Raw genomic sequence first — 7,891 nt, 5'->3', positions numbered from 1 at the left:
ATTCTGTAGGGATCATTCCCTCTGGGACACGCTGGTCCACTCCTCCATCACCCCCTACTCCTTAACCCCCTCCCACGGCACCTTCCCATGCAACCGCAGAAGGTGCAACACCTGCCCCTTCACTTCCTTTCTCCTCGCCGTCCAAGGGCCTAAACCCTCCTTTCAAGTGAAGCAGCATTTCACTTGCATTTCCCCCAACTTAGTCTACTGCATTCGTTGCTCCCAATGCGGTCTCCTCTACATTGGAGAGATCAAATGCAAACTGGGCAACCGCTTTGCAGAACACCTGCGGTCTGTCCGCAAGAATGACCCAAACCTCTCTGTCGCTTGCCATTTTAACACTCCACCCTGCTCTCTTGCCCACATGTCTGTCCTTGGCTTGCTGCATTGTTCCAGTGAAGCTCAACGCAAACTGGAGGAACAACACCTCATCTTCCGACTAGGCCCTTTACAGCCTTCTGGACTGAATATTGAATTCAACAACTTTAGATCTTGATCTCCCTCCTCCATCCCCACCCCCTTTCCGTTTCTTCCCCCTCCCTTTTATTTTTTCCAATAATTTATATAGATTTTTCTTTTCCCACCTATTTCCTTTATTTTTAAATCTATACCTCTTATGCCCTGTTAGTCTCATTTCACCCCACCCCCAATAGAGCTGTACCTTGTGTCTCTTGCCATCCATTCTTAATTAGCACATTCTCTTAGATAATATCACCACCTTCAACACCTCTTTGTTCTTTTGTCTGTGACATCTTTTGATTATCGGCTCCTATCACTGCTTGTTTGTCCCTACAAACACCGCCCCCTCCCCACTTCTCTCCCCCCCCCCACCTTAAACCAGCTTATATTTCACCCCTCTCCTAATTTTACTCAGTTCTGTTGAAGGGTCATGAGGACCCGAAATGGCAACTTTATTCTTCTCCGCCGATGCTGCCAGACCTGCTGAGTTTTTCCAGGTAATTCTGTATCTATAAGGGTGTTGCCTGGAAGGTGTTTATTTGTGGGTTTGATCAAGTAGAGAGTTTTGAGGCAATGTTTTGTAAGACTAACCTTAATTGTGTAACTGTAATATTGTGTGCTTAAGTTTTCTTTTATTTTTTGTGAATAAAACTTTTATTTTTAATTTTTCTAATTCCAAAAGTGTTACTGGAACTCTTACTGCTGAGATCGATACAACTTCTTGGTTTCAGAATACAAAAAAAATTTCCCTCTGGGATTTGGTTTGCACTGCAATTAACACCAACTGTGGGCAGAACACTGTCACTGACACTCTGTTCCGAGGGGTCAGTGCCTTCATTTACTCCTGGACCGACAAAGCCAGCCAGGCTGAGTAAGCCAGAGACTTTGCTGCAATTGCAGGATTTCCCCATATTCAGGGTTCTGTAGGTTGCATGCATGTGGACATAAAGGTGCCAGCAGGGGAGCTGGGTGCCTTCGTCAACAGAAAGGACTTCCACTCCCTTAATGTACAGACTGTGTGTGACCACAACCGTCAGATATTGCAGGTTTGCGTCAGGTATCCTGGAAGCTGTCATGATGCCTACATCCTCCCAGGTGTCAAGGCTCTTCATTGCTCCAGCTTGCTTAGATGGTTAGTTCTTGGGGGACAAAGGCTATCCACTGAGACACCCAAGGACAGAGGCTGAGGAGAGATATAATCACAGTCATGCCTCCACAAAGGCAGAAATTGAGAGGATCATCGGTCTAGTCAGGATGAGGTTCCACTCCCTCGACTGCTGTGGGGGATCACTTCAATTTCCTCCAGAGCGCGTTTCCCTTATTGTTGTTGTTTGTTGCAACTGCACAGTCTGGCTTTGTGAAGGGGGAGCCATTAGCGGGTGAAGATAGCGATCCTGCTATACATACCGCAGAGGATGAGTCGAGTGCTGGGCAGAAGATGAGTTGAGTGCTGGGTATAAGGAGGAGTCAGAGGAGCCCCAGGTGAGGAGGCAGAGACCAATGTGAGGTTCCCAGGAGAGGCAAGGAGGCCAGGGAGGTCTTGATCCTGGGAACTTTTAGCTCAGCTTCCAATGCAAGGAGTCAATGCGATGGCAAGAGTGACACCACCTTAACGATCTTTCCTGACGAGACAATCCTGTCATCCTTATGTCAAGGTCCAACCTCTGAAATAAGGTTTGCATCCCTTCCTCTGTGTCACACGCGGAGACTGTGCAGGCCCTGTCTGGGTGGGAGAGTCCAGCACCAAAGCTGGGTAGTCCTCAGTCGTCGCAGTCTCATCAGATGCAACAGCCACTGGCAGAATGGTGGAGGAGCTGCTGCCATCATCCACATCACCCTGAGAGGAAATTGCAAATTCGAGCTGCAGCTCATTCGCCAACATGAGGTTGGTCTGAACCTCTTGGTGACCATTGACGGACAGGAAGCTAGCAGTTACTAGGTGTCTCATCCATATATCACAATGGCAGCGACCTGCTGAGATCACTGCCAGTGTGTAGGCTTGCAGGTTTGAACACAACCCCAGAAACTCCTGACTGAGTTCCCGTAGCTGCCTCTCCATGAGAGTTGCCACTGTCTCTCTCTCTATGGAGCAGGCTGTGCGTTCAGAGCTCCAGCCCAATGCAGTGCTCACACTCCACATGGACTCCTCCAAGACAGAGACCGTGGCACACAGGCCCTCAGAGAACTCTGCCAGATCCTCCCTCCCATCCTGCTGGACATCCAGCATCTGCCGCCTGACGGATGGCTCCAGAGGCTCATTGTCTGCCTCGGACTTAGCATTGTCTTGGTCTCCAGCCAAATGCCATTGCCCTACATCTCTTATACCCTCCCCCAGACTCTTCCTGTCCACTGGACTCTTACCTTCCTCCAAGACCCCTTCCTCTTCATGACCTGTGGACCTGGTTCCACACTTGCAGGCCATCTCCAGAGCTTCCTACCCCAACCTGTGTCAGAATCAGGAGGTTGGGCACACCTCCATCCATTTGACCTCATTCCTGAGCATTGACTTCCCTTCTCCTGTAAGGGTGAAAGTGCTTTCATGAGTCTCCCGTCTATGTGCCAGACAATATCCTATACCCTACTCCCAACCCCCACTCAGGAGACATAGGTGCAGATGCCCATCACATTAGCACACCTTTTCCTGCACTGGAGCCAAGTGCGGCACACAACATCGTGCTCTCTCACCTGGGCAGCCACCTCCATCCACACCTTCTTACCATCCCACGAAATCAATATATCCCGCCGGGCAGTCACTGCCTTCTGGAGAACACGTGGGCATTCATCGGTAAAACAGGAAGTAGATTGTCCATAGACATTGCCATCCTTCCTGGCTTGGGAGGCAGGTCCAGAGGCCATAATTGCTGCTCCAAACGAAAATATCTTCCGAGGCACTGACAGACTCACATACAGCTCATTGAGGCTTCTGACCACCTCGAGGCAGCCAGCAGGGAGCTCCCTGTTCATTTTCAAATCTACCGCTGCCCCCCAACCCACAACCCCCACAACTCCATTGGATCAGTGCCTGCCTAGCCCCCGCCCCCTGCTGGCAACACTGGCCGGCCGTTAATTGGCCAGCCAGCGTGAAATTGGGATCAGGAGCTGATCGCGGGCGGAAGCAGGTATCACATCCGCTTCTGGGCCTGCTGTTCAAGCTCCCGCACCAGGTGTAAAATTCAGGCCGTGGTATACCCACATTTAGTGTCCATTCCTAGCTGCCCATACAAGATGGTGGTGGGCTTTCTGCTTGAATATCTGCAGTCCTTGTTATGATAGTGCTCCTACTATTGTGCTCATGCCTGTTTTTGCCTCCTTTAGACTTAACTGTTTCACTGCTCTCCTGTCTGGTTTCCAATCCTTAACCCTTTGTAAACCTGAGCTCATCCAAAACAAACATACTTTGTGTATTCTCTTCAGCATCAAATCCATCTTGTCCATCATCTACAGGCTCACTGACCCACAATGGCTCCTGCTTCCCCAGAAACCTCAAATTTAAAACTCTCATCCTTGTATTTACACTCCTCCCTGGCCTCACTCCTCCCTATGTCCTGTCTTTGTCATTTGTGGGTCTGCTTTTTTTCTGCATCATCGCTGGCACCCTGTTTTTAGCCTCCTAATCTCTGGAATTCTCTTCCTAAACTCCTCACCTCCCGACCTCCATCTCTTCCTTTAAGACCCTCCGTAAAATCCACCTCTTTGACCCAGGCTACCAATCTTTCATTCTTTGGTTCTGTGCCAGATTTATCGACTGCCTCTGTGTCGCACCATGAAATCATTTTCTATGTTAAAAGTGCTCTCTCAATAGATATATCATAATATTATTTATCTATTATTAAAAAATACATTAAATTATTGTTGGATATCAAGTATGTTATGGTTTATTGCGAAGGGAATTGATTACAAAAGTAGGGAGGTTATACCTCAGTTGTACAGGGCACTGGTGAGACCACATTTGGAGTACTGTGTACATTACTACAGTACTGGTCTCATTATTCAAGGAAAGATGTAAATGCATTAGAAGCAGTTCAGAGAAGGTTTATTAGGCTAGTACCAGGAAAGGGTGAGTTGTCTTATGAGGAAAGGTTGGAAAGGCTAGGTCTGTATCCAGTGGAGTTTAGAAGAGTAAGAGGTGACGTATTTGAAACCTTTAAGATCCTGAGGAGTTTTGACAGAGTGGATATGGAGAGGATGTTTCCTCTTGTGGGAGAACTAGTGGCCACTATTTAAAAATAAGGGGTCACTCATTTAAGACAGAGATGAGGAGAAATTTTTTCTCTCAGAGGGTTGTGAGTCTTTGGAACTCTCTTCCTCAAAAGACAGTGGAAGCAAAATCTTTGAATATGTTTAAGGCAGAGGTAGATAGATTCTTGATAAACAAGGGGGTGAAAGGTTATCGGGTTAGGCGGAAGGTTACAATCAGATCAGCCATGATCTTATTGAATGGCAGAGCAGGCTTGAAGGGCTGAGTGGCCTACTCCTGCTCCTAAATCCTATGTTCGTATGTGATCAGTTATGTAGCATCATGGTGGACATATATTTTTGTATTTTACTGAAAGTGTGAAATTAATTTATATTGTTTAAAGATATGTATAGAATTTGATTTTTTTAGATGTATCCTGTAAAATTTTCAATTACATTTCTGTGCATTACTACATTGTCCAGCAACTATTAGTGCTAGAGTCTACCGACAAATGTTGAGAACTGCTTAAAAAACACATTGTTTATGTGACATGCCTGAATGATGGACACAGGCACAGAGCTAGGGTGTAAATAATTGTTTCACTACTGTGGTGGGCTTTTGGATGATATTTCCAAGTCCCGTTATTTTCTGTATGCTGCCAGGTGATCGCAGTCAGGATGGTGAGTCGCTGCCTAAATAGTAAATGCGTGGTAACCTTGTAAAAGAAAGTGGGCTTAAAGGGAGAGAGTATGGAAATAAGGAGTTCACATTTGTCTCAACTTTATAGGGTCCTTTAGTTGACCCACTTTTGTGCTCATCTTGAATTCAGATCTTATTTGCCACCCAGCATCTTCTTCCTCACACCCATCAGCATTGAGATAACGAAGAGGTATCCCTTGCAACTCTTCTGGAAACACACAGTATATCTCTGTTAATGGTTCCATCAAGTCCACCTCAGTGCCATTGAGCCACTTGATAAAGTCCCTGAGACTACAGTCACAGATATATTGGTTTTGCCTCAATGTCCAGATGACTCACGAAACTGAAGACCTCTGGGCTGGGGGACACAAGGTGATTTTTAGACAAGTCAAGAATTTCAAGAGTGCTGGGAAACAGGCCGAGGCTGAGCTGGGACAAAGAGTTAGATGACAAGTTGAGTCTCTTTAGAGAATCCAAACCTTTAAAAACATCCTGTGGAAGCTCAGTGAGATAATTATGATCAAGGAGAAGGGCAGTTAGGTTAGTCAGATTATGGAACACCTCCCAGCACTGTTTCGATGCCCACATCAACTCTAGGAAGTTGCTTGAGAGGTCAAGGTGTATTAATTGGTTGTCCTTTGGAATGGTGTCAGTAAGAGCAGGAGTGCACATCGACACACGATTGTCCCTCAACAAAAGATGCTTCACAGCAGGGAGCTGCATGATCTCGTAGAAAACATTGAGGTTGGTAAAGGCGTTGTTTGAGAAATCGAGAAAGGTGCTATTGGAAACTGCCTCCAGGCCATAAACTGTCTTGAGTCGGTTGTGACCCACTAAGAAACAAGCCAAAAGTGGAAGGTGGTGCAACCCAGAAATAACGGAGAGAGAATTGTCTTGAAGATTCAATGTCCTCAGTTGATTCAGTCCATGAAATGTATTATTCTGAATGACCCCAATATGGTTGTGTTGCAGGTCAATTAACGAGACGTCCCTCAGACCTTCAAAGGTTGATGAGTAGATCTCCCCCAAAAGATTGAAAGAAAGATTTAACTGTTGAAGAGACTCAAGGCCAAAAAATGCATTCTTTTCAATCTGGTTGATCTTGTTCAAAGATAATGTTAGAATCTGCAAGGACTGCAAGTGTGAAAATACAGAAGTTGCAAGAGCGAAGATAAACCCATGGGACATGTCCAGAATCATCACAGAACTGTCTTTGAGACCAAAAAATGTCTGGTTACTTGGATCCTCTGTATTGTTAAAACCAAATGATCTACCAATGGGCAGGTACTGCATCTTTATTTGAATAATAATCGTTCCTCTTATGGTTAAAAACATCTTCTCCAGCTGTTGGATGTGGAGGCCAGTTTGTGAAATGTCCAAGATGTGAAGCACTATGCCCTGGAAAGGATTGCCACATTTCTCCCAGTTGAAGCTTTCTCCGCTGTACAAGTATCTGTTTGAGGAGATGTCAAATGTTTTGAAAACCCTCTGTCGAACATTATGCAGATCCCCCTCACAAAGCTGGCGAATCCGATTTGCCTTAAAATGAACGTTTACCAGCGCCTGTAGGTTGTAAAATGTTGGATCTGGCCTGACATGTTCTATCTTGTTTCCTTCAAGAATGAGGGTGTGCAGTGAGACTAAATCTTCAAAATATCCTTGTTGTAGAACTGAGTCATTCAGACCATTATAGTCCAGATACAGGACCTGCAGGTTTTCGAGCCCAGCGAATGCCTTTAAGTCCAGCTCTAATTCTTTGTTTCCTCCCAGGTCTAGAGATGTCAGATTGGGCAAATTTCTAAATGCTCTTGCCCCAACATGTAGTGATTTGCTCTGCTGTATTCCCAGCCTCAACTCCTGCAACTCATTGAGAAAAGAAAATGATGCATCTGTGACGAGGCGGATATAGTTGGAATTTAAGTTGAGTTTGACAATATTACTCGGTACTCATGGGATCGCAGTAAGATAGCTGGAGTGACAGAAAGCAGCCCGTCCATACACTGGGCATACAGTTCTCTGACAGTTTATGCTCACCAAGAGGACAGCTCCCAGGAGATGCAGGAAGTGATGACCTAGCATTGCTATGTCCCTAGAATATAAAAGATATCCACAGTTAGTTGCTCTTAATGCTTGGGTACATATTGTCCTTTCTGCTGCCAATGGTTTGTAGAATCTCGCAGCACAGAAGGAGGCTATTCAGCTCATCATGCCCGTGCCAGCTCTCTGAAAGAACTACTCAATTAGTTCCACTCTACAACTCTTTTCCCATAGCTCTGCAAATTCTTCTTTTTCAAATATGTATCTAATTTCCTTTTGAAAGATACAGTAGAATTTGCTTGCATCTCCTTTTCAAGGAATGCACTCCATATCATAGCAACTTGCTACGTGAAAAAAACTCATTTTTCCTAACTCCTCCCTTGGCTTTTTTGACATTATCTTAAATCTGTGCCATTGGTAACTGACCCTCCTGCCAGCTTCTTTTGATATACTCTATTCAAATCCTTCCTAATTTTGAACACTCGTGTTGGTAGCCCTAGGGTGCTCCACCACCACTAT

At 45.6% G+C, this 7,891-nt stretch overlaps 1 pseudogene; it reads right to left on the bottom strand.

The window, feature by feature from the left end:
* Positions 1-4,832: 4,832 nt before the first annotated feature.
* LOC121277658 lies at positions 4,833-7,282 on the bottom strand (annotated as a pseudogene).
* Positions 7,283-7,891: the final 609 nt, after the last annotated feature.

This window comes from Carcharodon carcharias, chromosome 5, assembly GCF_017639515.1.
Source record: "Carcharodon carcharias isolate sCarCar2 chromosome 5, sCarCar2.pri, whole genome shotgun sequence".
In the NCBI taxonomy this organism is placed as follows: Eukaryota; Metazoa; Chordata; class Chondrichthyes; order Lamniformes; family Lamnidae; genus Carcharodon; species Carcharodon carcharias.
Note: the sequence above shows the minus strand (reverse complement) of the source record. Positions and strands in the feature narration are given on the sequence as shown.